The following is a 17072-nucleotide window of genomic DNA, read 5'->3' as shown; positions in this document are numbered from 1 at the left end:
TTACTTTATGACGAACATAAATGACAGGAACATTAAAATCATGACATGCATGTCATGAACGGCATGATTTACAAGCCACGGTGTTGGTGCTCTTGCAGCCGTTTCGTCAACTTGATATAGACCCAAACCAGTATGGCGCGACAAGAGTGTACGACAAACAACACACAGGAGGCGCTGGACAAACATAAATGACAGGTACTATCGTGCAAATCATGACACGCATGTCCTGTACAGCATGATTTACATGACATGGTCTCGAAGCACTCGCGGCCGTTTAATTAGATGAATATATACTAAAATTGGTACGACGAGACATTTCTGTATAGCGAACATAAATGACAGGTGGTAACATGAAAATCATGACATGCATGTCATGTACGCCATGACATACATGCCCCGCTCATGGTGCGCTTGCGGCCGTTTCGCTATCTTGACATGTACCAAATTTGGTATTGCATGACGTGACCGTATGAAGAACATAAATCACAGGTGGTAAGTTGAAAATCATGGCATGCATTTCATGTACAGCAGGATTTACATGCCACGCTCACGGTGCGCTCGCGCCCGTTTCCCTAGCTTGATATACACCAAAACTGGTATTGCGTGACGTGACTGTGTGACGAACATATATGACGGGTCCTAACTCTCAAATCATTAGATGCATGTCATATGTACTGCATGATTTCATGTCACTGTCTTGGTGCGCTTCCGGCCGTTTTGTTAATATACACCAAAATTAGTATGGCATGACATGAAGGCGTGACGAACATAATTGACAGGTTATGCATTATATATACCAGAATGTACGTTTCATTATATAAAAGATTGCACATACGTGCATGCATGACAAACATGGATATAGTGAACTAGATGTCATGGATGACTTCATTTTCCTCAAAGAGAAACAAGGCGACGTATGCAGCTCTCTGCTGCCTGCTTCGCATTAAATTGGTTCCCATAGTGCGTGGGATCTGCCGGATTTTTTTACACTGAAGCTTTCAGCGAGCATTACCTTGGGGTGTTTTCAGTACTCGTTCTTTGCCAGCGCGTGCTTTTAAATGCGAAGCATTTCTTAGCGAACCTTTGGCTGGCACTTTGAGCGTTTCTATCTACGTATCTACTGGCTTAGAGTGGCTACGGCCACTCTAAGCCAGTGGCGTAGCCAGGGGGTGACACACCGGGTCGTGCCCCCCCCCCCCCCCACACACGAAATTTTTTCTCTGCCATGGAATACAGAGCACAAAATGACACTCGGCCACACTTACTTGCCCGGACACCATGTCGGATCAAGGACGTTCCCTCCCCCGAAACAAATTTCTGCCTACGCCACTGCTCTAAAAGCCGTTATAAGACCACAACGCCGATGTTTACGCATGCGGGGTTGTTCGGGATCGGGACTCCCCCCCCCCCCCCCCCCCACACACACACACACACATTTTCTCGGGGAGATGTTTATGAAAAAAATAGGGGGGGGGGAGGTAAATCGGCGCGCCTCAGCCCACCTCCCGTTTCGGAAATCTCCCAGATTCGGCTATCTTAATGTAGATCTATCGAAGGTGGCGTTCTGAAGCAGTCGGAAGCTTCAAAACGCCGACTTCAATTCTTGACGGCGAGATGGAGCATCAGTCTTTTCTAGAATTGTTTTGATTTGTTGCGGGCGCGATACGTGGGTGTCACGTGGGCGTCATTCATGACGAGAAAGTAAATCAACCCATTTATGGTGAAACCGCTGCTGAAAGTGCGAAGGTGATAACCTGGGAAAATAGCATCGAGTCACCTTGCAGTTGCTCGGACAAATAAGTCTAAAGAAATGAAGCTCATGTCTGACTTCTGGGTTATTTACTTAAAGAACGATGAAACCCGCGAATATATATATATATATATATATATATATATATATATATATATATATATTGTGGTGAAGCCTTCGCCACAATACCCCGCAGTCTGCGTTCTGGAATATGCGAGTCGTCCCACTCTGATCCGCAATGCGCGCACTCTGGGGTATCCAAAACTTACCACCGCATTCAACAACGATACTTCTGGCGAATGATGTACCGTTACGTGCAGAAGTTCGCTCCTGCCTCGATTGCCAATGCCGAAAACCTGCAACGCACGTGTCGGCAGCAGGTCTACAACCATTACCTTGCCCTAACCATCCATTTGGGCGCGTGGGCATCGATTTGTATGGACCACTTTCTCTGACGTTGGCTGGTAACCGCTGGGCCATCGTCGCTGTTGACCATCTCACGCGATACGCCGAAACCGCCGCCCTCCCAGCGGCTACAGCGCGTAGTGTTGCCTCCTTCCTGCTGCACCTATTCATACTGCGTCACTGTCCACCCATGAGCTACTCAGCGATGGAAACCGTGTCTTCTTGTCGGAAGTCGTCGAAGCCATTCTCAAAGAGTGCCATGCTGTTCACCGCAAAACTACTGCTTACCACCCGCAGACGAATGGCCTAACCGAACGCTTTAACCGCACGCTCGGCGACATGCTCTCAATGTACGTCGCCGCCGATCACGCATATTGGGATGCCATTCTGCCCTTCGTCACTTACGCATACAATACCGCCCCTCAGAGCACTTCTGGTTTTTCGCCATTCTTCTTATTGTACGGAAGGCATTCGTCGCACATCATCGACCCGATACTTCCATACAAGCTGGATCCATCTGAGTATGCGTCTATTTCTGCCACAGCCAGGCTTGCCGAAGAGTGCCGCGAGCTTGCCAAGACCTTTACGACGCATGAACAAGAGCGACAGAAGAGCATTCGCGGTGACACCACCACTTCTGAGCCCACGTTCCTCTTGGTGGTTCGGGAGGAAAAAGAAAAAGGCACACCTAATTTCTGTCTGCCTTTAGGCGACACGGCGCAGTGCCTTATAGGGGTGGGGTAAGGGGGGATAAAAGAAAAGTAGGAAGAAATAGGGAAGGAAGTGATCGGAAGTCGACAGGCGCGACGAAGAGAGAAGAGGACAGTAAAGATTGGGGAGCCGGTCACAGGAGTTCACGGACGGGACCACGATTCAGCCAGGGGCACGATGCACGTCGGTGACGAGGCGGCGAAGGCCCCGCCGATGAGAGGAGCACGGCATGGCGGTCGAGTCAGCCGTCACGGTGCGCCGACGGCGAGAGGCACGAGCGCGTCCTGAACGGGCGAGCGGGGTATCGCGGGCGACACTTCCGTCTCGCATGAAATCCTCCGAGCAACTCCATGGAGCGCTCGTATGACTGACTCTCGGTCCCTACCACTATACAACTGGCCTCTCTACAAAACTACTGCCGAAATAAGAAGGCCCCCACCGTGTCGTCGAACGCACATCTCCGGTCAACTACCTGATCGAACCCATTGAGCCATCTTCGTACATGCGCCGTCGAGGGCGCGACATTTTCGACGTGGAGCGCCTCAAGGCCTCCTATGACCCGCTCATGGTGACGAGCTGTTAAGTCGCCGGGCGGCTCCCTTTTCGTAACCGGGGTAATTGTGGCGAAGCCTTGGTACTTTGTAATGGGTTGCACTCTCCAGTCCGTGCTTTTGCCTTGACTGTCGCCACTGCGTATTGCCGCTGAGTGCCGTCAAATAAACACCTTAACAATATATATATATATATATACACACTGACGAAGGCCGTGCCACGGCCGAAACGTAAATGAGTAAAAATATGCAATTTTCGTAAGTGTGCTCCTTCATTTCTTCAACTACATGTGTACCGGACCTTCAGAACTTTCTTTTGAATTATATATATATATATATATATATATATATATATATATATATATATATATATATACATACACCAGCTTAGCGAAGGTGATTTCTATGCCTGTTCTTAAAGGTTGAAACGCGGTTGCACATTGCATTTCTGCAAATTACGAAATTTGTATGGTATGGAAGTTGATTGTGTGACTGCGTCATCAATAAATAGTCTGCAGGATGTGACAGCTGTGGCAATTTCGCCACGAGGTGAAACCTGCTACATCCTGCTACATTTTTGAAAAAAAAAAATCATAATTTGCATTTACAGTGAGCAGCGCCACGTGTATATGTACTTCAATAGAGCATTTCGTTATAGTAGTTTGTTTTACAAAAAGTTTTACTGTTAGTTGTGATATATGCTTCCATAAATGTTCATACAGCGTGCTCAATTTTTAAGTTAAGTGTGACAATGCAATCACCAGACTTTTGTCAACAATTCCACGCTCTGAACTCGGAACAGTAGCGCAAGAAATCACATAGACGACGACAGAGCAAGACGGGACACAGCGCTAACTAACAACTCAGTGTTTATTGCAGGTGATTGCATATATATGCACATGACACCGCGCGAAAGGAAAAGGAAAAGGGGCGAGGGGGGCGAAGGAACACACAAGGCAATCAACCAAGCATATCACACAAGCGGTTGACGCGACAAAAATAGTAGTTCCTTTTCTGATAGACGGATTGAAGGGCAACTTACCGCGTCTCTATGTTTTATCTCTGCCGCTTCAGTAATTTCCCGCGTTAGTTGGTCCGAATTTCTAGCTAATGAATGCGCACGGTTGAGTAGTGGCTTGCAACCACAACGAGCACAATGCGCAGCGAGGTGGCGTGACAAGGCGAGATTTCCCACATTGTACCTATGTTCCCGCAGACGATCATTCATGCATCTGCCTGTATGGCCCACATATTCTTTGCCGCATGTGAGCGGAATAAAATATACTACTCCCTCTACACAGGAGACAAACGGTTCGCGGTGCTCCTTGTTGCATCCGCGCGGCTTGCGCACACCCGCGTTCACTCTAGCGCACAAGCTCGACAGCTTCAAAGGAGCAGATAGCGCGACATCAACACCCACACGCTTTGCAATTTTCATCAGATTGTGACTAATATTGTGAAGGTAGGGCAAGACAACAACCTTCTTTCATGCGTCACATGGTCAACGGTATTACAGTCAACTTCCTTGGCTTTTTTTCAGCATGCTACCTGCTACAGCGGTCAACACATGCAGCGGGTAACCCGCGTCTGACAACCGTGTAACTTGGTTGCTAAAACTTTTGTGAATAAAGCGCGGGCAGGACTTCGGAAGGGCATTATTGCGGCAAAGATTATGTGGGCCAGACAGGCAGATGCATGAATGATCGTCTGCGGGAACATAGGTATAATGTGGGAAATCTCGCCTTGTCAGGCCACGCCGCTGCGCATTGTGCGCGTTGCGGTTGCAAGCCACTATTCAACCGTGCGCATTCATTAGCTAGAAATTGCACTGGGAAACGGGTAAGGAGGTACTCTAAGTAAAGTAAGTAAACATGCGTGTATTTGTGTGGTACAACTGCTCGAGCTTTGTGACAAATAGCTTCGTTTGTGAATGTGTGCTTGTTAAGTGCTCCATAAGGTTGTTATGCTGCTCCAAAGCGAGAGTTTTGCTGCTCCAGACGCTGCGCCGAAGTGGCTTCGGACGATCACATCACTTTGTCGGATAATGAAGAAACACGTCTTTCGTGTCCGGGGAGGACTTCCCTCGTACGCTTTCATGCACTGCTCGCCGTGGCGCATAGCATTTGCAAAACATTTACTCGGGGCGGTTGCCGAAAACGGGACATGGCACCATGTTTGTGTGCATCCCGCAAACGAAAAAAAAGAAAAAAGGAGAGAAAAAAAAAAATAGAGCCGCCGACGAAGTACATGGAAGAGCCATGACCGATATTGCGAGCACGTGAAAGGCCCCGCACCGGGCCGCCCTCTTGCAGAATCGCGTACGCGGTGAGTGACAAGGTCGCAGCGAAGCTGCCAGGCGGGGCAATCGCGCCTGCGGCGCGGCTGACAGCGGCATTCGTTTGGGGGCACAAAAGGCCGCTGAGATTGTTTTGTTCCGCGATGAAGATGCGCTTTTGCGTGGCCCAAGAAGTGTCGCATCGGCCTCCTCCTCCGGACAAAGCTCGGTTGATATCGTTCCCTCGATTCTTTTATCCCTGCTTCCTTTGGAGAGCCGCGACTCGAAGTGATTCGGGCACAATGCGGCCTCTTTTGTCTGGCGCCGAGGGTGTCGCCCGGTGTTCGTGACGTCCGTCTCATGCATGCTCGTCTTCGCTGCCATCGAGGCCCCGTGCGGTCGCTCGAGAGGCCTGACAGGCGGCGCCCGCTTTGCCTGCACGAGTGGGCACGGTTGAGACCCGCTTAGACTTACGACTGTACGTTTTAACCCGCCGCTTTTCGATTTGACCTGCGTGCTTCAGCTCAGACACAGACGTTTAAGCTGCAGCGTCGCGCGGTATTTGAATTTAAGCCTGTATACGGGCGCATTTTTTAATCATTGTTGAAAAAAAAAAAAAAAAAGGAAACGTTGGTGCGCGTGTGTCGGCTTGAAAGCTCCTGGCAGTCAGTCGATCAATTTCTGATTTTGCTGACTATGTTAGGTTGGCTTTCGAAGTAGCTAAGTGGATTAACTGTTATGGCTAGCACTACTTTTTCCGTAAGGTCGCGGGTTTCATTTCTTGTGGCGTCGGTCACGGTTCGATGTTGACGGACGGCCACTGCTCAGTCGCTATCGTACCCGTATCCTTCACTGCCGCCATTTCGGTGAACAAGGAGTGCCCATCGCTTAGGCGTCTCGTCAGTGGCATGACTAGAAGAGACTCTCTTTCACTTATTGTTTTTAGGTCCACTCTTTCTACAAACTCCACATAGCGGAAACGTTCTTGATTCTTTTTTATTATTTCTTTATTTTATTATTTTTTTTTTTGCTGGTACGTTTCCGAAAAACGGACAGGGAAACACTCTTATCATGGGAAAACAAAGGCAGCGCGGAAGACTACATGCAGGTACACGCAGGTAGAAATACATACGCGGCACACGCAGCGCCGTCTGTGTTTTTCTACCTGTTTTCCGGGCTGTTTTCGTATTTCCGTGTATTGCCATCATGCCCAAGCATGCCTCTACCCTTGTCAGCCTTATCAATCCATCCTCCAGCGACTTCTTTCTGGCTGCGGCCACCCAGTAACAAATGTGTCGTAACCTATGATGGAAGACCTAGTTTTACTTCCTATCCACCTGCGCTGAGTAACGCAGTACTATAAATATATTTGCAAAATAATAAATTTCGAGCCGCATTGCTGTTAGCAACTGTGGCATTCGCGTGATAGGCTTAGGGTGATTGACAGTAACAGAACAAAACTTAGTCTGCTTGGTATACAGCGTACACTGCATTGATCTTGCAAAATGACAAAAAAAAAGAAACTATCAGCATGGAGACTCTTTTTCTCATTTCGCACTCTCAGTACAGGCTGTCAGTCGCCATAAATCGCCACGTAAGACCAACGAATGGCTCGTTCGCTAGTTTCTCTCCACGCGGCTTTCGTGGCGGCAGGCGTCATTTCGATTATTCTTCGTTCGATACGTGGACCCGATCGGTATGAGCAACGATGCCTGGGTGATGTAAATGCGTGTAACATTTTTCAGCGCCATTAAGGGGAAGCCGTCTGGTCAGGCTGCTTAAGCTCTGCCTGCGTAATTGCCGTGAGCTGCTTAAGACCCTTTCAGCTCTAATTTGAGAATAGTTAGGTTAAACATTTGCGTATCGTCGTTTCTTCATATGTGTGTAGGTAGTCGCCTTCCATTTACTTAATCCTCTTCGTCTGTTCTTCTAATTTTATTAACGCGATAACGTTAAAGAGCTCGTTTCGCACAAATTCCGGTGTCGGCGTCGTTGGTTGTGAGCGAAAAATCATCATCTTGTCCGTGACCAAAAAATCGAGTAAGCTGCAAATAAAATAATAAAAAAAATCACAGCATATCCACGTGGTGAATGATGATGAGGGGGGCGAAGCGAACTTGCGCTGCAACACGGCGATGACATTGGCGCGAGCGTGGTCCTTCTTGATGGAAGATATTGTGACTAGATTGTTTGAGAACCACAATCTGTTGCATACACCGCAACTATGGCCGAAACTGTTATCAAGGAAGTCCCGCTGGAAGCGCGCGTCGGCGCCTTCGGGCAGAGCCCGCCTGATGCGTTTTGCAGGCACAGCCTCGGGCTCTGCCTGCCGGTACGCGCGCTTTCTCGCCGCTTCACGGTCCTTCACATTTTGAAGATCCGATTCGCGCCGCAGCCGTGCAGCGTCGGCCTCGCGGGTTCGAACGGCGGGGTCTTCGCGCCGCAGCCGTGCAGCTTGTCGAGCAGCTTCGGCCTCGCGGGCTCGAACGGCGGGGTCTTCTCGCCACAGCCCTGCAGCTTGTCGAGCAGCTTCGGCCTCGCGGGCTCGAACGGCGGGGTCTTCTCGCCGCAGCCCTGCAGCTTGTCGAGCAGCTTCGGCCTCGCGGGCTCGAACGGCGGGGTCTTCTCGCCGCAGCCGTGCAGCTTGTCGAGCAGCTTCGGCTTCGCGGCGTCGACGTGCAGCTTCGGCCTCGCGGGCTCTCACCTCAGGATTCTGTCTGCGAGCGCGCGCTGCCGCCGCCTTCCGTTCCCTCTGTTCCGCAGCCTTGTCTTCCATCTGGCGACTCCGAGCTAAAGAGAGAGCGTGCCAAGAGGGAGCCTCATGGCGCGTTACTTCTGAAATGTTGTCTTCGGATGTCGTTGAAAACACGAGACGTAGTAAAGAAGAAAGAACGCCACACAGGCGAACACGCAACGAGAGTGTCTTGTTCTTGTTCACCTGCAACTTTGGCTCACACCCACTGTGGGGGATTGGCCAAGACTTGGGTGGTTTTATAAATGCTATAATTCTTTAGAGGAGAGGTTACAGAACAGAAAAATTATAAGTTTGATAGGAAATTTTGACACTTGATCAAATATGAAAAAATAAATAAATAACAGTCACTCGTCAACGTCATTTTCTTCTTCTACTGCATACCAGAACGCGCGCAGTAAAGAAGAAAGAATGCCACACAGGCGGACACGCACGAGAGTCTCGCTCGTCAACGTCGTCTTCTTCTTCTACTGCATACCAGAACGCGCGCTTCTCACGAGCTAGAGGTGGCTACTACAACGCTACAAACAAACGGAGGATGGACAGACCCACGGCATAAGGAGCTTCGCTCCTAAAATGTTGGGTCCGAGTGAGAATCGAACCCAGGCTGTCTGCGTGGCAAGCAGGTGTTCTCCCACACAGCCACGCCTCTGCTTGGAACTGCACTGAAAGTAACTTTCATGCTTCCCAAAAATACGCGTCCTGTATACAAGCGTCACAGTGCGAGATGTAATATCGCAGTAATATTGCGTGGTACATTGCCATCGGGCGTCACGCCATGTGAATATCATAACGGCTTGGTGGTTTAAAGCCAGCCATTCATTACAAAAGGCACACACACTATACTGCGCGTATTCCCTTAAGACCACGTAATGGGTGCATCGCAACTTCGAAAAAGTTTCTCGCACATAATTACTCCTGGTTTAAAGCATGCTACCCATTACAGAAGGCACACACCTTAGTGCGCGCAGCGCCTAGACGTCGACTTAACATTTGCCTTTAGTGTCCCTTTAGATCTTCGTGCCTTAGATCTTCGTGTTTCGAAGTCGCATTGTGAGGTTCAGCAACTATCACGCGAGCGCGCGAGCTGCGCGTCCACTTCGTTTTTGCGGCGTTGCGAGAATTAAAAAGAAAAAAACATCGGCGCTGGGGAGGGTGAGGGAAATGTCAGCGGCGGCGCCCGATGTCGTTGAGGGAAAAGACAACTGCGGCGCTCGTGGGGAGAAAAATGTCATCGGCGCACCGTAGAACGTTGTGGCACGGCCGATGGATTTTCATTCAGCGGCCGTGGTTGTGGAAACGGCGGCACCACACTCGCAGCGCGCTCGCGCGCCTTGTATACGTCGCCGCGTGGGCGCAGAGCTTCATTCCAGATCGCTATGTATCCAACTAGACTTTCGCCTTCACATTCTCGGAAAGTTCTCAGCATCCCCGTAAATTTTCCACCTTTGGCCCGCCTAACAATGCGTAGGGTACTGTAGAGATCCATTCGCACAATAAATTCCGAGAACGCGACAGGAGTGCAGGCGGAAAGAAGTTTCAGGGCGGCACACGCACGTTCAGTAGGACAGCGAGGGCGAGCGGCGAGGTGACACAGAGAGTGCGGGCGAGGGGAAAATGTCGTTATCTTTATTCAGGGGCTTTAACGTTAGGCGTGCGGCAACACTGCTATAAAATGAAACAACGCACGAACGTGCGTTGGTCCATTGCTGCGCTGTAAGACTATCACGAACGTCAATTGCGCTTCATATTCGGAGAACATAAAGAAAACGTGACGACATGCTGCGCGCTAGGTGTTTTATCAAAAAAAGTGTGTATTCGAGTGGTGCATGCGCTTTCGTGACGATTGGGACGGCGTAAGAGACGTGTCAACGCCAGGTAGGCACATGACGACGTATGCGCTGACGAAAAAAACTCAGAAAGTTTGCCAGCTGTTGACTGAAGATCGTCGACTGACAGTTGTAACGTTGGCGGAAACCGCCGAACTGCATTTTGGGACTGCTTACGGAATATTCCTGCAAAAAAAAAATAATAAGTCGTAAATAAATCGGTGCCGTCGCCTTTCGCCGCGAATGCGCCTGCACCGTGTTAGGTTTCTTCGCATCCACGCACGCTCGTTTCGTGTCACCCATCCTGTCGGTTGTTTACGGACCTTTTCGTTCGCTTGTTTACAAAGTGAACAGCTTGTCAGGCGGCAGATGACTTTCTTGTTTTCATTTTTTTTTTCGGGTCATTCCCGCCCGTTTTCCTACCATTGCTTTGTTGGGGCTTCCCTTGCGCCCCATTTATTTCACTCGTCGTTTTCGGTGAAACAAAATTGAGGGAGGGAGGGAGGAGTCTGATGGTTTCCGTGAGAAGCCATATCTTTATGAACACGAGCGTGTACATACCACGGGGATGGCCACGAAGTGAGCCACGTCGACGTACGGCCTTCTTTTTCTTTTACGAGCGTCTGCGTGGCTCGACGTGTGCCGAAGGGCTTCCTGCCGATCCTCGTCTTGCGAAGCCCCGCGTCGGCAACATCTTTTCTGCCCTACGAAGAAACTGGCGTGTGATGCACAAAGGCCCGAGCCATTAAATGGAGCGACCTGGTGGAGCTTTGCAAAACACGGATGGTTTGTTTGCCTTGTTGCAAACAATAGAGATGCGAGGGCTACGAAGTAAATGGAATTCTTTAGAGTAACGATATGCTTAATTCGGGGCATAACAAATCGGGCACGGAAAAAGGAGCCGAGTAAAGAAAGAGAAATTGACAGCCACCCGTTTTTAGCGCGAAGCCACAAGGAAACCCATACGGACTTCTAAGAAAGAAAGCGTTTTTTTTTATTTTTTTTAGAATTTGTCCTGGTCCGGGGATCGAACCCGGGACCAACGCCTTCTCGGGGCGGTCGCTCTACCAATTGAGCTAACCAGGAAGCTACCAATTAACAGGGCGAGGGCGAATTCATCGACAAAAACACTTAGTATTCCAAGCTCTCTGTCTCGCCATGCGTTCGCGATGATGACGATGATGATGTCCTCTTCCTGATGGCGCTCACCCACAGAGGGGGATGGGCCAAGAACCGGGCGGATTAAAATAAACAAATCTGGAAATTTAGATTAAAAATCAAACATCGAATAAATGAAATTGTTTAACGAGCAAGCGGTCAGGCTGTCGTTTGGGCTTTCTATAAGATAAATAATGACAGATTTCAAATCAAGATTATGAACAGAGAAAAACAGACTAACACGGTAATCTTTTTGTTTCATTTATGTAACCGAACACAGCAGAGCAGACATCCCTGTGTCTATAACCTAACGAAGTGCCGCCAAATGATAAAATTGCTGCTAGTCCTGCTGTACTTCTTCCTTACACTGACATTTGACCTCGGTCTCACCACAGCAAACCCTTTCCTCCTGATAGTGTTGGCGCAGCAATGAATGTGTGCCCCGAAAAACTATTATACTAATGCCAGCGCTTTGCCGTACGATTAAAAAGACATCTACTTGAATTATGGAACCGTCATATGCGGATCAGTTTATTTTGCCGCACTGTATCCTAGTGTACCTTTCCGGAAACCTCCGAACTTGTGGAACAAGGTGTTTTATTTTTTCAGCTTTTTTTTTTTTTTCAGGCTTGAAATGTTTCCGGAATTTTGGCATGTTCATTGAGCGAAATTATCGTGGATTTGAACGGGAAATCCTACAGCAAACTCATTGAGAATTTTTTTTCTTGCCTAGGTTACTTCGAGGTCAGAAAGCTTCGAAGCGTTCCTGCATCTAGCTGCAGTCTTCCAACGTAACCACACGGGGCGCGGTGTGAACGCTGAACCATCTCGGGAGTCGGAAGCGCCTATGGAGCTGTCTTTGTGCCGATCAATCAAAGTTCGTATAGATTCAGGGAAAAGAGAAGTCCCGCAGCCGAGAACGAAGGCCTCTGTCTAACTCGTTAGGCTACGTGCTAGAAACGCGTAAGCAGCTGTACATCATGAATTTCTCCTTTTCCTCTGTTAGATGCGCACAGATTTCAAGACAAATTGTAGTACAGCCGAGGAGCGTGCATTTGCGGAGCCATTCGTCTTTCTGGTTTTTATCCCCTCATTCGCGCCTTTGTGTATGCCTTTCTGCGGGGACCTCGACACAGCGCTCAGTCGTGCTTAGCTCACATGGGCTTGTACTGGGATAGCCGCCGCTGTAGCTTAGTAGCAGTGGCGTTGCTCTGCTGAATCAATCTCGGCCGCGTCGAAGGCATATGGGGGCAAAAATGTTTGTGCACTTTAGATGGTGGGCCGTACTAGAAGAACGCTTGTGTACCGTATTGAACCAGGGTGCCCGGTGTGCCTCTCATCTTATCGTTTCAAGAGAACTGCTTTTTGGCTTAGTTAATGCCTCCTGAAGGACATATTTTGCCGCAAAATTAGACGCGCATAAACTAAGACACATCGACCGTGTGCAGTGGCGTGGCCAGGAATTTTTTTTCCGGGGTAGTGGGGGGGAGTTCAACCGTACTTTATGTATGTTTGTGCGTTTGTATGTGTTCGGGTATACGTATACGCATGCAAAAATTTTAAAAATTCGGATAATAATTATAATAATATCTGGGGTTTAACGTCCCAAAATCATGATATTGTCACGCGGTCGTGACGTCGACGAAGGCAACAGTCAGCACGTCCGAGATGAAACTATTTATTTGGCCGACCTTGTGGCCGAGAAACTGAAAGTCAAACTACAGCAATACGCTGACAGCGGCGAACAGAGCGTCGACCGTCGATCAACTGACTAGCGGTGAAGCGCGTCGGCATTAGTGAGTAATAGCTAAGCGGCTCAGCGGACCAGCGGGCCCAGCGGAAGAGCGGAGAGATCAGCGGAGCGCGAGAAGAAAGGAAGAGTAATAGCTAAGCGGCCTAGCGTCGCCCCGCTCGTTGAACGTAGAACGCACCTCGCGTTCCGCTGTGGAGTCAGTTGAGCGTAGCGTGAAGGTGCGTCCACTAGGCTTCGCCGTCGTTTTGCAGCCAAGCTGACCGCGTCTCGACGACGCGCTTGCGAAAAACGCGAAATGTATGCAGTTCTCTGCACGTCTGTGAACACGCGATCAAATGTAATCTGTACGAAAAAGATGTCAAAGTAGCACCTATACTTTCTCAAGTTTCTTGTGTCTTCTTGTCTCCAATTTCGAAATAAAAGATCAACACAAGCTTTAGGTCATCTCCACTTTAGGTCATCTCCAAATGCCCTCGTCTTCAGAGGTCTTCTTATGTTCAAAATCAGCGCCGGGACTTTTTCGCCTGGAGCAGAGCGAGCGCTATGTTGGCGGGTATCGCCGACAACATGCCGCTGCCGCTTGTGTTGGGGGTAGCCCTCTTGTCTCGCGAAAACGCTGGTCCGCTGGCCACGCTCCGCTGAGCAGAGGATACCAGCGGCTGAGCGATCCGCTCCGTAAAAACGCTGATGGCCCCAGCGTGCCGCGCATGCGCAGTTGGCATCTCCGCTCGTCCGCTGGGCCCGCTGGCCCGCTGAGGCGCTTAGCTATTACTCTCTATTTAAACGTGTGCCGTCGAATATTCCAGCGTTATCGCTGGCTGTCGTGCAAATTCTAGAATAAGCTCGAGTGTGCGCGTCTTGCGCGCAATCTTAACAAAACGATCTACAATGGTCGCGAAGGTTCTCGAACAATGAGGCGCGCTTCGCGCTGAGCGTTGCGGACAGTCTTTGTGGCCGAAAACCGAATACACCAAAAGTGATAAAGAAAGGCACGTGGTAATGCCCCCCTCTGAAAAAGCATCGTCCCGATGCTTAAAACAGAACAGGCTAATGCATGCAACAATAAATAACAAGAATAAAGCAACAAAGTACAATAGACAATAAGAACAAGAAAGAAAGCACAATAATAAAGCAAAATGACAGTCCTCAGATTCGCTAACGCGCGTAATATGGTTTGAGGCGCACGACATGGACGACTTCAGGTCGTGCACGGCGCCGTTGAGAGTTAGTAATGCCGTCAGGGACAACCTCGTAGTCGAGTGCGCCGAGGCGTCGAAGTACCCTGTACGGTCCGAAGTATCGTCGAAGAAGCTTCTCACTGAGTCCCCGTCGGCGTATTGGCGTCCATACCCATACACGGTCACCGGGTTGGTATTCTATGTGGCGTCGTCGAAGGTTGTAGCGGCGGCTGTCAGTCATCTGCTGGTTCTTGATCCGTAGGCGGGCGAGCTGTCGTGCTTCTTCGGCGCGCTGTAAGTAAGCGGCGGCGTCGAGATTTTCTTCGTCGGTGACGTTGGGTAGCATGGCATCGAGCGTCGTTGCCGGGCTTCTTCCGTGGACCAACTTGTATGGCGTCATCTGCGTCGTTTCTTGGACGGCCGTGTTGTAAGCGAAGGTCGCGTACGGAAGGACGGCGTCCCACGTCTTGTGCTCAACGTCGACGTACATGGCCAGCATGTCGGCGATGGTCTTATTCAGGCGCTCGGTGAGGCCATTGGTCTGAGGGTGGTAGGCAGTGGTCCGGCGGTGGCTTGTCTGGCTGTGCCTCAAGATCGCCTGAGTTAGTTCCGCAGTAAACGCCGTACCTCTGTCGGTGATCAGGACCTCTGGGGCGCCATGACGCAGAACGATGTCTTCAACGAAGAACTTCGCTACCTCGGCGGCACTGCCTCTAGGTAGGGCCCTTGTTTCGGCGTAACGGGTCAGGTAGTCGGTAGCTACGATGATCCACTTATTACCACTAGTCGACGTTGGGAATGGTCCCAGGAGGTCCATCCCGATCTGCTGGAACGGTCGCCGAGGTGGCTCGCGATCGGCTGAAGAAAGCCCGCTGGTCTTGTTGGCGGTGTCTTGCGTCGCTGACAGTCTCGGCATGTCCTTACGTAGCGAGTGACGTCGGCGGCAAGGCGCGGCCAGTAGTACTTTTCCTGTATTCTTGCCAGCGTTCGGGAAACACCGAGGTGTCCTGCTGTCGGGTCGTCGTGCAGGGCCTGGAGGACTTCTGGCCGCAATCCTGAAGGCACCATGAGAAGGTACTTGGCTCGATTCGGTGAGAAGTTCTTCTTTCGGAGAACGCCGTTGCCTAAGAAAAACGACGCCAGTGCTCGCTTGAACACTTTCGGAACGACGGCGTTCTTGCCCTCGAGATATTACATAAGGCCTCTGAGTTCCGTCGGATCGCTGTTGTTCAGCGAAGTCGTCGGCACTTATGGTTCCCAAGAAGTAGTCATCGTCCTGGTCGTCTTGCGGCGGCGGTTCCACGGGGGCACGGGACAGGCAGGTGGCGTCAGAGTGTTTTCTTCCGGACTTGTAAACGACGGTAATGTCGAATTCTTGAAGTCTCAAGCTCCATCGTGCGAGACGACCTGAAGGGTCCTTCAAGTTAGCTAGCCAACACAGGGCGTGGTGGTCGCTCACAACTTTGAAGGGCCTGCCGTAAAGGTAGGGGCGAAACTTTGTTGTAGCCCAAATTATGGCAAGGCACTCCTTTTCTGTCGTAGAATAGTTTGCTTCCGCCTTTGAAAGCGACCGGCTAGCATAGCTGATTACCCTTTCCACTCCGTCAGTCCTCTGCACAAGAACGGCGCCGAGTCCTACATTGCTTGCGTCGGTGTGCACTTCCGTTTGGGCGTATTCGTCGAAATGCGCGAGTAACGGAGGCGTCTGCAGGCGTCGTTTTAGTTCTTGAAATGCTTCCCGCTGCGGCGTTTCCCACTTGAACTCGACGTCGGTCCTGGTAAGGTTAGTAAGTGGCTCGGCGATGCGGGCAAAGTTTTTGACGAACCGCCTGTAATAGGCGCACAGGCCGAGAAATCGACGCACGGCCTTCTTGTCGGTAGGCGGCGGGAATGTAGCGATGGCGACTGTCTTCTGGGGGTCAGGGCGTACTCCGGACTTGCTTATCACGTGTCCCAAGAACAAAAGTTCCTCGTACGCAAAGCGACACTTTTCTGGCTTCAGGGTGAGTCCGGAGCTCTTTATTGCTTGAAGTACAGCTTCAAGCCGCCGTAGGTGTTCGTCGAAGTTTGAGGCAAACACAACGACGTCGTCCAAGTACACGAGGCAAGTCTGCCACTTCAAGCCAGCCAGCACTGTATCCATGACACGTTGGAAAGTTGCGGGTGCCGAGCAAAGACCAAAGGGCATGACCTTGAACTCGAACAGGCCGTCTGGTGTTATGAAGGCAGTCTTTTCTCGGTCTCTCTCGTCTACTTCGATTTGCCAGTAGCCGGTCTTGAGGTCCATCGACGAAAAGTACTTGGCGTTATGGAGTCGACCTAGGGCGTCGTCTATCCGTGGGAGAGGGTACACGTCCTTCTTCGTGACCTTGTTCAGGCGACGATAGTCGACGCAAGAACGAAGGGTTCCATCCTTCTTCCTCACTAACACCACAGGTGACGCCCACGGACTCTTGGACGGCTGGATGATGTCGTCGCGTAGCATTTCGTCGACCTGTTTCTTGGTGGCCTCGCGTTCTCGCGTCGAAACTCGGTACGGGCTCTGACGGATTGGTCGGGCACTTTCTTCTGTTATGATGCGATGTTTCGCGACTGGGGTCTGTCGAATTCTTGACGACGATGAGAAGCAGTCCTTGAATTGTAGGAGCAGGGCTTTTAGCTGGTCTTGCTTGTGTTTCGGAAGGCTCGGGTTGACGTCGAAATCGGGTTG

General features: G+C 50.4%; 1 protein-coding gene and 1 non-coding gene across 3 annotated transcripts in view; one reads left to right on the top strand and one right to left on the bottom strand.

Moving 5' to 3' along the window:
- Window positions 1-17072, top strand: part of LOC119379248 (cyclin-dependent kinase 14) — a 150646-nt gene that overhangs the window by 87044 nt on the left and 46530 nt on the right. The gene's annotated exons all lie outside the window — the stretch shown is intronic.
- Window positions 11286-11359, bottom strand: Trnal-gag (transfer RNA leucine (anticodon GAG)). The gene has a single exon. It is a non-coding gene; the product is annotated as a tRNA-Leu (tRNA).

Source organism: Rhipicephalus sanguineus, chromosome 1, assembly GCF_013339695.2.
Source record: "Rhipicephalus sanguineus isolate Rsan-2018 chromosome 1, BIME_Rsan_1.4, whole genome shotgun sequence".
NCBI lineage: Eukaryota > Metazoa > Arthropoda > Arachnida > Ixodida > Ixodidae > Rhipicephalus > Rhipicephalus sanguineus.
Note: the sequence above shows the minus strand (reverse complement) of the source record. Positions and strands in the feature narration are given on the sequence as shown.